The sequence below is a fragment of the Diceros bicornis genome, chromosome 1 (assembly GCF_020826845.1).
Source record: "Diceros bicornis minor isolate mBicDic1 chromosome 1, mDicBic1.mat.cur, whole genome shotgun sequence".
NCBI classification, from domain to species: domain Eukaryota; kingdom Metazoa; phylum Chordata; class Mammalia; order Perissodactyla; family Rhinocerotidae; genus Diceros; species Diceros bicornis.
Genome location: NC_080740.1, coordinates 36242442 through 36256957, shown reverse-complemented (window position 1 = coordinate 36256957; position 14516 = coordinate 36242442). Strand labels below are relative to the sequence as shown.

Genomic DNA, 14516 nt, shown 5'->3' with positions numbered 1-14516 from the left:
TGCATCACAAGGTAATTGCTTCCTTTGCAAACCTCAATACCCATAATTGGCTTCTACTCAGGGCTAAATAAGAAGACGCAATTTCATTTCACAGTTCTCTTCTCAAACAAAGCATATACACTTTCTGATTCCAGATTCTGATTCTGTATCCTGAACAAAACAGAAGCTCAGCACATGTTTCCTAACCTCAAGAAGCTCTGAGAAAAACTAACATATTTAGACAACGGGAAGTCACTTAAGGATTTACCTGTGGGGCCCTGAGTACAACAGGAAATGGGAATAAGGAGATTCTAGTGTGGCTGGAAGAGGGGAAGATGGCATCTGAGCTGAGTCTTATCTCAGTTGCTTTAATTTGGTTTCCAAGCTTCCTTCTGTATACCCAGGTGAGCTTGTTCACCGACCTATTCCCTTGTTAGCAATATCTTTAGCAAGGACAGAGGCATTGACCCTCCTAAATACTGTTTAAGGACCTGCACTGTGGACCAAAGGAAATTCTTTTTATCCTTTAAGACCCATCTCTTTGATGGAGGTTCCCTTCTTTTGCTGTTGCCTCTGAATCCCTATTGTTTGGGGCAAAATAACTTTAGACTGTATTAGAAATTATATAATGAAGAGTTGCAGTTGTGTTCTCTAAGTTCCTGTCTCCCTGCCGGCACTGCCTGGATGGCATCCCAGAACCGCATGGGCCCAGTGGGGGTGCCATCTGGGACTCTGTGAGCAAGAGTCTCCAGCAGGAGCTGATGATCCCCATGAAATCTGGCGGCAAGGGAATTTCCACCTTCCCTGAACCAGACAACCTTTCCAAGTGGGTGGAGACCATCCATGGAGCAGCAGGAACAGACTGTGAAGACCTGAGGTTTCTCTTCCTGAGTTCCCCAGAGGCTTCTGTCACAGTGGGCCCACGGTAAAGCTCCTCATGCCCAGCCATCACTGACACATGGACATCAGGGTCACGTCTGCCTGGACATCCTGGAGGACAAGTGGTCAGCCCTGTGTGACGTCAGGACCATCCTGCTGTCCATGCAGAGCCTGCTAGGAGAACCCAACATCCACAGCCCTTCAAACACACATATTGCCAACATCTGGGAACACCTGCACCTTTAAAAAGTACCTGCAAGAAATCTACACAGAGCTGGACTCCCTCCAAGAGCCCTGACCCCGGCTGTCCAGCCTCTCTCCCTGTGTTGTCTTTTTATTTTTTCCTTAGATGGTCTGTCCTTCCCTTGGTTTATGTTTAGGACTCTGTTTCTTAAGCTGTGGTGTCATTTTTGTTTTCTTTTTGTTTTTTTAAATTAAGTCTCTGGTAGAGCCCTTGTGATGAATATATTAAATAAATACATTTTGGATGTTTTTACAAAAAAAAAAAGAAATTATATAAAGAAGTATACATAGTAAAAACTTAAAGATCCCTACTTCCAAGCCAACAAAGAGAAAAAGAGGAGGGGTACAGACTACTTGATTAATTCAGCCAAAAATGGAAAAGAAAACAAAAACATAGCAAAGAAAGGGAGGATTGAATGAAAAGAGGCTAAATTGTCATTTACACACAATATGATTGGCTAGATAGAAAATTCAAGTGACTCTGAATGTAGTCATGTATTCCATTAGAACTAATCTGTTAGAACTAAGAACAGGGTTTACCAAAGGTGCTGAATTCAAAATCGACCAAATGTATAGAATAGCATTCTTATATATCAGCATATCAATAAGAAAAGATAAAGGGAAAAAATATTATTCACAACAGAATCAAAAATTCTTAGGGACTTAGAAATAAACCTAACAACACATGTACAAACCTTTACGGAGAACTTTATATAAGTGTCTAGAAGGATATAAAAGAAGACCTGAATTTAAAAACTACACAGTAAACTAGCAACCCCTCAGTACTCTTCCTCAGAGGCAACCCATACCCCTCCCTTTCCAGAGCTATTCTCTGCAGATACACATCTATGAGACAAAGATATTTAAATATTTCTTGAAAATCTGCCTCGTTTTAAACAGGCATATAGATTTCTATAATGTGCCATCATTTATTTAATCAGTTGGTCTTGATGGACATTTAGGTTATTTCCATATTTTTCATACTGCAAGTAACTCTGCCATAAAAAGCTTTGAGCATTCAGCCATGTCTTTATGTTCTGTTTCATGTGTAGACCAGATTCGTACAAGTCAAATTGCTGGGTCAGAGAAGGTGGGGAGGAGGGATGGGGATTTCACATTAGAGACCATCGTTAGAAACATTTCCCTGAGATGTTTTCACTTAGTATTCTCACCTAACAAGATAATCAGGGCTCTCCCAGGGATTGTAGAAGAGAGAAGAATGGGAAACTGATTTTGGAGGACTTCAGGTAAAAAGAAAGTGGAAAGACAAAATAGTTTAAAAGGACATAGATTTTTCATAGACTCTTCTAATAAGGAAATAGAGGAAGACAGAAAAACAGATCTAAGCAAGCCTAGATCCTATAAATTTTGCTGGAAACCAGGGGTGATATTTATTATACTTTGTGAGATTTGTTATAACTGGTGACTTCTGCACTGTTTGTTATTTTAGCTAATGCCATGTGCTTCTATGTAGTCACTAGCAGGAAAAATTCTTTGAAAGCTTGTGTGGTGACTTGAGAGACAGAGGTGAGAGAGTAGGAGAGTTGGGGAGCATGCATCTTACATCAAAGAGGGCAGCCCAGGGAGCTAAGAACCCAGGAGATGGACGAGGTGAGGTGGATGTGAATCGGGGGTGGAGGCTGGGCTCTAGGCCTGCAGAATGAAAACTGGACCACTGGGGAGCTGCACGGAGCTACAGAGGCCAGTCACTCAATTCGTTCAATGTTTGTTGGGAATATTCTCTGTGCCCAGCACTATTCTAAGTGTGGAGGATAGAGCAGTGAACTAAGCAGACAAAAGCTTCTCTTTTATGGAGCTAATATTGTATTTTGGAGTGCACAGTGGTGAAAAAAGATTAATGAGTACATTTTATAATTTGCCAAATAATTATAAAAGCTTAGGAGAAAAATAGTGGAGAAAGGATGGCAATTTTAGATGAGATGTCCAGAGATGGCCTCATTGAGAAAGTGTTGTCTGAGTAAAGGAGGGAAGTGGGTGGGCCACGTGATTATCTGGGCAAATAGCATCAAGGCAGAGAAAATAAACAATGCAAAGGCCCTGAGGTGGGAGCATGGCTGGGGCACTGAGAAACAGCAAAGAAGCCAGTGTGGCTGGGACAGATTAGGAAAGGAGAGAACCGCGGATGGAGCACAGCCGACACTAACTGGCTTCCCTGAATTCAGAACTGTTTTGTACTCATACATATTCTACTGAGAATTTTGCTGCTATTTTAGTTTCAGCTCTGCTGGCCTGGCAGCGTGATTTCTAGTAGTAGTGCGCCTATTTTCATAGAACAAATGCACTGTGGAATTCACAACAAAGAGACTGCCTCAAGGCCCAACATTTTAAAGTAGGGGAGTTTTGAGATATCTTCACTGTTTGGAGCCAACGCAGAGAATCACTGAGTCCTTGCAACCCGGCACTTCCTCCCTCCCAGGCCCTTCCTCCCAACCCCAGTGGCTGGTGTAGGGAAGGAAAAAATTCTTCTTCCGTCTACCCTCCTAAGTTCTCTGGCTAGAGCCATGTAAAATTAGATTGACAAAGGCCGGCCGGTTAAATTTCTGCGCGTTTTGCTTCAGTGGCCCAGGTTTGTGGGTTAGGATCCTGGGCGTGGACTTATATCACTCATCAGCCATGCTGAGGCAGCATCCCACATACAAAGTAGAGGAAGATTGGCATAGATGTTAGCTCAGGGCTGATCTTCCTCAAAGCAAAAAAAAGAGGAAGATTGGCAACAGATGTTAGCACAGGGCGAATCTTCCTCAGAAAAACAAAAATAAAATGTTAGATTGACAAAAGACAAATTAACAAGAAAAAACAAACAGAAGTTTATTAACATATACATCACACATACATAGAAGTATGAAGAGATGAGTAACCCAAAGGGGTGGTTAGAACTTGGGCTTATATCTTAGCAAAAAACAATACATTTGCAGAGAAGTGACAAGACAAAGGAAGAGGGTTTTCGGCTTTCAAGGGTGGCAAACTGTGGGGAGGTAAATATACAGAGGGAACTAATGGAATAAAGATTATTTGTGTAAGGTCCATCTTGGCACAGACTTTCCACCTTCTTCGTGGCCGTAAAACTTTTCCAGAACAGGAGATTTATGGCAGTCTCCTCTTTTCAGGAATTTCTACTTTTAGTCAGGTAAGGGAATCTCCCTTCAGAAGACATCTTTCTGAATCTGTTAATTCTCGTTCATCCAGCTCAAAATTCTTATGTCAAATGGATATTTTGGGGTGGCATAGTCTGGTCCCCTGCACTGGCAGAATGAGAACCAGAACCCTACTGCTCTGTTGCTGTACCTTCAACAATTCAGACTCGTGCCTCTCACAGACCCAGGTGCTAGGACCCCTAAACTCAGTAAATCTTGCTGATTCTGCTTTAAGCTTAACAAGCTTGCGAGGCCTGGTCTATGATTTATACATGACAATCTATTAAATGTTCCCTAGCATTTCTGTTCTTTCGACAGGAAGCTTTCTATTGACTCTTTCCCCACGCAAATTTAATTGGCTGTTAGATGCAAAGTAACAAGCATGAAGTTGTAGAAAGGTCATTCAAAGCAAGGCCAGGTTCCTCCAAGATGCTTATGAAAAAAAAATTATTTAAATTATCACTGCCTTTCTCCTCACTTACCAAACTGGGAAAAAGAGCTTTTGGTGTTAGCAAAAATGCTACCAAAATCCTGGGTGATTTTCAGTGTTAAGACATAGATATTTTGGGAGAGAACATTCTTTTCTCTCTTGCCATGGAGAGATGGAAATTTTCCAATTACCATAGTGAGGGAAGGAAGTTGCTTTGACCAAGTTCTCACAAGTGGTAGGTTGCTACAACTTTTAATTCATTTATCCAACATGGATTTATTGAAGCACACTCTATCAAAATGGCCCAAAGCTAAACTGAAGTCCCCAGCAGAAATGTAAAGTTCTCAATCCACAATGAAATTCCTAACGTCCTTCCTAAATTGCTTGGGGCTGATTATTCCAAGCTTTCCTAGAATCTAAGCTTTTAACCTAGCAAACTGTTTAGTGGAAGGCACTGATCAGAACAGGAAACATTGCAGAGGCCTTTTCTTTTCCTTCCCTACCTTTCAGGTCTCCCAGTTTATAAGCTAATTGGGAAAGTAATATATGAAATTTTATAAACTATATGCATACTAAATAATGACAGACAACAATATAACAGATACCACGAGATAATATATAAGGGCCAAATACATGATATTGTGCATTCACAGGAGGCAGTAGTGTTCGTGGGTTGGTACAGTTAGGGAAGGTACCATGGTGGAGGTATGGGAAGATTGGGTGGTTACAGAAAGTCTAGAAAGGGCAGCCAAAGCATCAGGGAGAATTGTTTTTAAAAGGGCAGGTGATGACTCCTCCCCAGAGGCCTGATGAAATGCTTGGGGGAATTTTGGGTTATAGACAAGAATGGGCAAGCCCCTTTGGCTTTTAGTGGGTAGAAGCCAGGGATGCTACCCCCCGGAGACACCCGGAAGTCCCACACTAGGGAGAATTGTCCCTCCCAAAACTCCACCAGCTCCTCTCCACTGAGAAACATTACAGGACTGAGAGGAAAAGTTCTGGGACTAAGAGTTTACATTTCTGACAGTAGCAATCAAGCCATTCAATGGTTTGGAGCATAACTCCTTCTCACCCACCTCCCAAAAAAGTACAAATTTTCCCCAAAAAGCTTGCGGAAAACGGCCAAGATTTTCCTCTGTGGTGGGCCAATGCCAAATTACCATTTAAAAGATCATAAGGTTCAGGCAAACAAATGGCCACTTAAAGCAGTGGTCTCCAACTGTCTTTTAGCTTCACCTTTAATTAATATATTTTGATGTATTAGGGTTATTATAAAAAAAATACAGAAAATTTTAAAAATTGAAAAACTAAAAAGATAAAAAGTAAATAGACATTTCTACCTTCCTCTTAACAATTCAGTGGATTCTCTTACCCACCCAACCTTGGAGATCACTGCCCAAAACCATGTCAGAACTGATCTAAATCAGTTGGCTCTCATCATGGTTCCATTGACAATTCTATTTTTATTTCATTTTAGTGGGCAAAGTGCTAAAGTGGAAGGGAGAGAGAGAGAAGGGAAACCCAAAGCAACTATTCTTACCATTTTAAAACTAGTAAATGAGAAGAGGGGCACTCTGGGCCAAGGACCTGAGATTCCCATACCTTGCAGTACGTAGATCTACAAATTCTTTCTTTTCAGGCAGGGAGGGGAAAGCACCCCCAGAGTCCTCAGGGAGCCAGCGGTGGGTAATCTGGCCCACTTCCCCTGTGAAAGTGTGCAAGATCAAGGGCACAATGAATGCAGAGGAGTTTATAATAGCAAGAAGCAGCACTTGAGACCCTGGCTGGTGGGCAGAGGAGATGAGAATTCAATGACCACATGTGGATTGCCCGTTGCAAGATGATATGGTCTTCCTTGAATTTCAGGTGCCAACAGCTGATTAATCAAGCCTGTAGTTCACAGGCAGCCTCAAGTCTGCCTGAGGCTCCTCTGTTGTTCCGGCTCTTATAAAATCTATATTGTTTTTATATATGAAGTTTTATTTTACATAAACAATATTACTTTGCTGCTTCTTCATGCATCGCGGCACTTTTATCATCTCTACATGTTGCTCTGTGTACACCTCTGCCGCGACTTTGAAGTGATGCACAGCACCACACTGTGTACCCAGCACAGCCTGTCTGTCCACTCCTCCAGGAATAGACTTCAAACTGCCTCCAACTCCTCATGGAAGGAAACCAGAATATGTCACCCCAAAAAGATGCCTCTTTGACATAAAAACTATTTTCAGCTGAAGGTCATTAAGAAACAGCAAACAAAGAAAAAGCTCTCCCTTTTCTCCGTAAAGGCAGGTCATAAATTCTTTTACTGGAGACAGACTTTTATCAGTCCAGAGATGGCACCAGAGGAACCTGCAAACAAACCTTAATCTATTAGTCTCCTCCCATATATTTACCTTCCCACAGTTTGCTGCCCTTGGAAGCCTAAAATCACTTCCTTTTGTCCTGTCATTTTTCTACAAATGCATTGTTCTTTGTTGAAGATGCCATATAAGGTGAAATTTTAAGCCACCACTTTGAGTTACTTTTCATTTAGTTTTCTCCTGGGTGATGTGCACTGTGCGAGTTAATAAACTGTTTATTTTTCTCTTGTTAACCTGTTTTGTTAATCTTGTTAATCTTGCCTCCCCTGCACCAACGTCACACACAACACAGCAATGAACACCCTGCTATATGTTCCCTCTGTGTTATAATTAAGAGTGGAATTTCTGGGCCACAGGGTAAAACAGCATGTATCTCAGCTGTAGGTAGAGACGAGGAGTGAAGAAAAGTGATATTTTAGTAATTACTATGAACATTCTATGAAAAGTGATCCATCATTTTAGAAATTCCACATTGGTGAGTCCAGAAGGATGGAGAACATGCAGCCGTCCAGGGCGTGCAAGGGAGTGAGGAAGAGAGAGTCAGGACAAGTGGGGTGTGGAGAAAGGGAAAAACACTATTGAGATAAAACAAAGAGAAAAACACAATCAGAGGCACTGAAAACGGGCCTGGAATAACAAGTTAGAGGAGAGCACACAAAATTGTCCCTCAAAACCAGCATTCCCCTAAGACCTAGGAAAGAAGCTCCCCTGCACTGGGCCCTGTGCTTTAGAGGGCCCCACTCTTGTCCTCCCCAACCACACTCCTGCTCAGGGGCCAAGGTGATTACCCACCTACAGGCTGTGCCTCCCCTTCTATACACTGCGTGGGGTACCGGGGCTCTGAAATTCCTGCCCCAGTGGTCCTAATTCCAATTCCAGGTCCTGCTTGGGTCTCTCCCCTAATCCAGCTTTCTGAGAGACCATCGCTCTGTATACCCCTGTATACCTCTGTATACCCATCGCTCTGTATACAGCTGCAGGCAAGGGCAGCTATTACCATGTATGCGGATAGAGCTGGGACCTATGGGCTGGTGTGTCCACCTACGTTCACAAGAGACCTTGTTTCAGGACAGAGTCAGATATGGAAATACAAGGAGGATACACTATAGGCCAGAGGTTGGAGGGGATGTGAGAGCCTGGCCTTCCAGTTTCAAGTTCCTTTGAGGAACTTAAAAGGGAAATGCTGGTGTGGGTGGGTGTGTTGATGGCAGTTTGTGGTAAGAGGTAACTTGAATAGGACTAGGGAGGTGAAGAGAAATCCTGAAGTTGCAAAAGTCGGGACCTACACAAGGTAGCTGGATGGTGGGATGGGGTGGAGCTAATAGATGAGCAAACAGTTCAGCCTTGGAAGGGATAAAGGGGTCTCTCCCTCACAAAGAGGAAGAGAAAGTCAGAGAGGGTCTAGGAGTGAACATGGGCTAGCCAGCAAGTGAAAGAGAAACCCCTTCCCCTCCTCTCCTCTGGCCCCAACCTGACGGTCGCTGCCAATGAGTCTTCCTGGAAAGAATCATGGTCTTCAGCAAACACAAAATTAATTTGAATTTGCACTTTCCACAGTTATTTGCTATGAACTATTGCTTTACACATAATTTTTAACTTTTCACTATAAAGGTATATTTGCCAATCAAGAAGCATATAACATTTATTTTCAAGTTTGTTAGCTTGATTTTGTGGGAGATCAAAAATTGGCCACCCTGAAATATATCTCTTTACCTTGATTATTTTCTCTGACGGACATTTGACCTCCTCCACTAACTGCCTAAAAGAATTTAACTCTGGGTATGGACAGACTGGCAGGGTCCTCGCTAAGCCCATTCTTATCAAAGTTCTGTTTACCAAACATTTACATTTGTAAAGGTATATCCCTATGTGTACTGGGAAGAGGGGGGGATGGCCTTATCTGTAGAAACTCTTATCAGTACGGAAGGAGGACTTAAAGAGGACTTAAATCTACATACTCTTGATTACTGTCTCTCTGGCCACATTCTCTATAGGAGGCCCTGTAAAGAATTGTCTGACAAACACTTACATTTCCCTCTCCATGTAAATTGTCTTCTTCCTCTCTGAAATCCCAAACTACTACCTACCCCCCAACATCCTCCTTTGTCTACCTGAATATGCTATTTACGGTGAAAACCTTCGCCATTTGTCGAGAAACTCAGTTTCCCTGGTTTCTCCCTTGTATACATATTATTAAACTTGGTATTATTTTCTCCTGCTAACCTGTCTTTTAATTATTTGGCCAGCCATAAGAACCTTAGGGGAAAGGGCGGAGGGGGATTCTCCCTCTTCCCCAACAGTTTATAACTTTTAAGCATTGAGACGTGTGGTACACAGGCTTCCCTTGCGCTCTTGGCTGGACCCTGCAAATGTAAAATGAGAATGGCCTGCCATTTGAATCTGAGAAGTCAATCACCAGTCTATGAGCATCCACAACGGGCCAGGAACTGGGAACATCATTTTACTTAAACCTAGCAATTTTATAACATTGAATAGACAGGTGAACAAACTGAGGACCAAAGAGGTTAAGATGCTTGAACAAGATCACATAGCTAATAAGCAAGGACCTGGAACTCCAACAAAATTCTTTCCAACTGCAAAGTATTTTCTTTCCACTAGATTATGCCTCAATTTAATCCACTGTCGAGATGGTGCAATGGCAGCTTAGTTGCTCTTTGATTTTGTTTTCATTTAGAATGGGAAAAATAAAACCAACAACTGTCTCCTAATCCAAATAGAGTGTCTCCTTAGAGACTCCACGAGCTGGTCTCTCCCAGGCTTCCCGTAATAGTAACCAGATGCCTTCCAAAGGTTCCCATGGTGCTCCTATGGAAACGCAGTTTGGCTTCTGTGAAGACCAACAGATATTCTTTCAACACAACAAATCAGGCAAGAAACTGCTCCTAAACATAAGATAAAATGAAGGAAAGGAAACTACTGGAAAGGGAGTTGTGCTCTGAAGTCATGTGCGTGTGTGTGAGAGAGAGACAAAGAGAGATGTTCCCTTTATTGTTTGAAAATAACCAGCAAGAGGCAAGCTTGTGATTCACCTTTTTGCATGAATCACTGACCTATTCCTTCTGCTGATAAATATCAGAGCCCTCTTAAGAGTTTTATTCTTCATATTTAAAATGTAGCTTCTACTTCTAGATACACTAAAAATGTAACTGACACATTTCCCTATTACTTTTATTATCCTTCGAAATCGTACATCGGATGATGTTACTCCCCTACTTTAAAATGCTTCAGTGCCTCCAAGTGCCTATTAGATCAAAACTAAGTTCTTTACATTACTTTCAAGGCCTCTTAATATTTGAATCAAGCCAATTATGTCAACTTCAGTGCTTGCCATTCCTTGCATGTACTATCCTCTTAAAATACACCAAAATACATGCCATTCCACAAAGAGGCCTTACCATTTCATATCTCTGTGTGTTTGCTTATGCTGAGTTCCCATCACCCTCCCTGTGCCTATTGAAAGTGTATTTGTTCCTCAAGATCCATTTCAGAATAACCTCTACCCTAAAGCCTTCTCCAACTCTATCCTAGACAAGTCATTACCAAAGTTTTATAATGCAGACACTATTAATATAAAAAAATAAGAGAGTCCTAATATAGGATTATCCACTTTTACTTTGCCAAGTAAGATCACATATGCATATATACACACACCTATCATAATATATAGGAAAAGTTAGAGGAAAAAAAAAGGAAGAATATAATCTCAGAATAAATGAAAGTTTTTTAATTTCATGAGTTTGGTCTTACAAACATTTCACTCATTTTGTTGTTCTTAATTTTCTCAATTTGCCACAGGAAAACAAAAAAGATGCCATGGACTTGCATTTAGGAAGACTGTCCTAGACTATGGGTGGAATTGTTTGTTCCATTAATTGTCTTTTAACACTTTGTACAATTTGCTACATTGACTTGTAATTATTTTACTGGATCTCTCTCATCTTCTTCTCACTGTTTTGTAATTTTTGCAAATAGGGATTATTATTATTACTCTTGGTATTCCACACATCTGGTACATAATAGGTGTTCAATAAATGTCTGTTAAATTAATCTTTATACAAATGTCTCTGCATGTAGAAGGAATGCCAAGGCAGACTTGTCCCAGGCAAAAAATGATTCTTATCCAGTAAGAAAACATAATTCCATTTCTGCATGTTTTTCATCATTGATGGTTCCTGCACCATTAAATGTCATCTGTGGAGACCCTTCTTACACAAGGCTCTGCTGGGAACAGTGTATAAGACAAAATTCTTCTCCTCTAGGATATAATCATCCTCACCTTCATCATCATCCTTTAAAAGTATACTCTTCCTCAACCTGTAGCCTTCAAGGGATTTTACAAAATGAGAATTTCATATGCTGTACGTTGGAGGTCAGCTGTACATTAGTTAGGATGCTTTAGGTTACAAATAGTATAACAGCCTAACTCAAAAACTAGATTAAACAAAAAGGTAATTTATTGGTTCATGTGACCAAAAAGTTGCTCAGGTACAGCTTGCTTCAGCAGCTCACTGATGTCACCTTGGACCTCATCTCTTCCTGTCTTGCCACTCTGCCTGTCAGCTTGGTTTTCTTCATCTAGGGCTGGCCCCCTCTGTGGTCTTGACATGTAGCTATCAGCAGCTCCACAGGCTACGTTGTTTTTCTTCCTCATCTTGTAGAAAAGAAAATTTAATTGTCCCTACATTTTCACAAATCTAATCTAATTACAATAGTTTAGGTAACCTCCCCACATCTGAACTGAAGCCAGTGGAATAAAATTCATTGATGGTCTGATTGCAATCTCAGATTCTAGCTCTAAAGCTAGGGAGAGAACCAGCTTTCCAGAAAACACACAAATTCCCACATGGAAATATGGAGTTCTTGGGAAGAAATAAAGGAGCAATAGTCGTTGACAGCAAATGTCCATTACAGTCTGTGCAAGTGATAATGTTCCGAAGACACAAGAATCCTCAAAAACCTTAGGACTTTCACAAATATACTTACGGATGTTTAAAAATCTCTTTCTCAAAAGAAAAAAAAAAAAAAACCCTCCCAACTCATATCCCACCCCCACAAAAAGCAGCCACATTATTCTTTCTTTAACAAAGTAGAGTTTAAAGATCTCTTCTAGAAAAAGATGGATGATGATAAAGGAGCTGTTTCAGAAGCTGACCCAGAAAGTAATGATTAATTATATTCTTGCAGACTGAACTGTCCAATGTACTAGAGGGCATCATCTTTCTTCCAGCTTCTAAAGAGGTCAAGAGATTCTTTGCCTGTGGCAGTGAGATATGAATGGAAGGTTAGTCACTTGATCCTTCCGCAGAAGCAATAATTCACTGCCTCCAAGGCGAGCTCTCTGAAGGAACACATTTGAGGGGCTACATAGACCAATTCATTTAGCTAAAATGGGCATATTCTTAGAAGCTGTTTTAATGGAAGCCTGCTTTTACCTGAAGAATTCAGATTGGCTGCCCACCTAGACTAAAATCCCCTGGTGAATACTTCAGTTGGACTATTACGATCTAAGTAATCACTAAGGTTTATAATCTTAAAGGAATAGCAAGATTCAAATTTTATTTGTCATACAATCTTTTGTTAATTGAGATTTCATCTCCAGGAAAAATTTTAATTACCCTTGAGAAAAACGGTTATAGTAATGGCCCCAGTGAATTATGTCTTCTTGTATCCATGCCCATTGGGTACTCCACACACACACACACACACACACACACATTGACTCTGAGCTTGGCCATGTGACTTGCTTTGCCCAAAGGAATATTGGCAAACATGATGCAACAGAAGCTCGAAAAGTGCTTGTCTATTGGGAACTCTTTCACCACATGAAAAAGGCCAGGCGGCTTCTTGGAGGATGTAAGAGCATGTAGAGTGAGATGTCTGCTGTTCCAGCCATCCTAGCTATCCCAGACATCCGAGCCAAAGCCCAAATGTGTGTGTGAGGCCAGCCATCACCATTTGGAGCAGAAATGAACTGTCCCAAATTGAGCCCAGCCCATATTGCCAGCCTTCAGAATTATGAGCAAATAAATGGATGTTGTTTTGAGCCACTAAATCTTGAGTTACATTGATACACAACAAACTATAATTGCCAGAACCCTCAGGCCTTAAAGCATCTATACACTTTAGCCTACATACAGGCAACCAATAAATGTCTACTGAATTTATTTATTTATTTATTCATTTATTTATTTATTTATTGGTAATGAAGATTAGCCCTGAGCTGACATCTGTTGCCAGTCTTCCTCTTTTTGCTTGAGGAAGATTGTCCCTGCACTAACATCTGTGCCAATCTGCCTCTATTTTGTATGTGGGACGCTGCCACAGCGTGGTCCGACAAGCGGTGTATAGGTCCGCGCCCAGGATCCGAACCCACAAATCCCAGGCCGCCAAAGCAGAGTGCACCGAACTTAGCCACTATGCCACCAGGCCAGACCTTGTCTACTGAATTTTTTAATAAATTAATCTAATTATGCTGGTCATCCATTTGAATTACATTTAACATATTTATTAAAAACTTTTTCATAGAAGGTCAGAAAAGATATAAAATTTTACTGCAAATTCAATTTTCATCCCTTTATCTTATCCAAAAGAAGATATATAGAATGTCATCTTCCAGTTATCTAGTGGAGCTATAAAGTAGAATGTTAGTAGTAAATGAAGTAATTGACCTAAAATGCTTAGTTCAGTTTCTGACCCTTGATATTTGTTATTGCTGATGATGTTGAGGACGACTGTGACTTTAATGATGATGATGACTGTGACCTGCCCAAATATAGGGGCTATTTCAGTCCGTATTTTATTCATGATACATTATGTACAATATCATGGATATATAAAAAATGTGAGGTTTGTGATAAAGAGGATGATGATGCTAGATAACAAATATAGTAAGGACAGGGTTTTTTGTTCTACTTGGAACACATTGTGATTTTTCTTCAAGTTGAAGACTCACATCTTTCTTCAGTTATAAAAAATTCTTATATTTTCAATTATTCAAATATTACCTCTTCTCCATTCTCTTTCTTGCATACTTTATACTGCTTATTCTATCATCCATATCTATTAACAGCTTTTTAATCTTTCCATCTTATTATCTCTTTTTCAGACACTCTAGGAATTTTCTTTTATTGATACTAGTTCACCTAATTCTCTCTTCTTCTATACCTAATCATCTATTTAACTCATCTCTCATGCTTTGACTTTCAAGGACTGTATTTTTTATTCCTAGACATTTGTTTAGTTCTCCTTTTCTGATCCACCTATTCTTTTTCATACTATTTTATTCTTTCATTGTGTTTTATATTTATTCTCTTATCTCTATAATCATTATAAATATTCTCATTTTATCGCTTCTTTCTGATTTAAAATGTTGCATGTTAGGATACTAATTATTCTGTTGGTTACATCTGCTGGATCTCACTTATGTAATTTGTAATTTTTAAACAT

At 40.4% G+C, this 14516-nt stretch overlaps 1 pseudogene; it reads left to right on the top strand.

The window, feature by feature from the left end:
- The first annotated feature begins 740 nt into the window (after positions 1 to 740).
- LOC131404145 (ubiquitin-conjugating enzyme E2 C-like) lies at positions 741 to 1156 on the top strand (annotated as a pseudogene).
- Positions 1157 to 14516: the final 13360 nt, after the last annotated feature.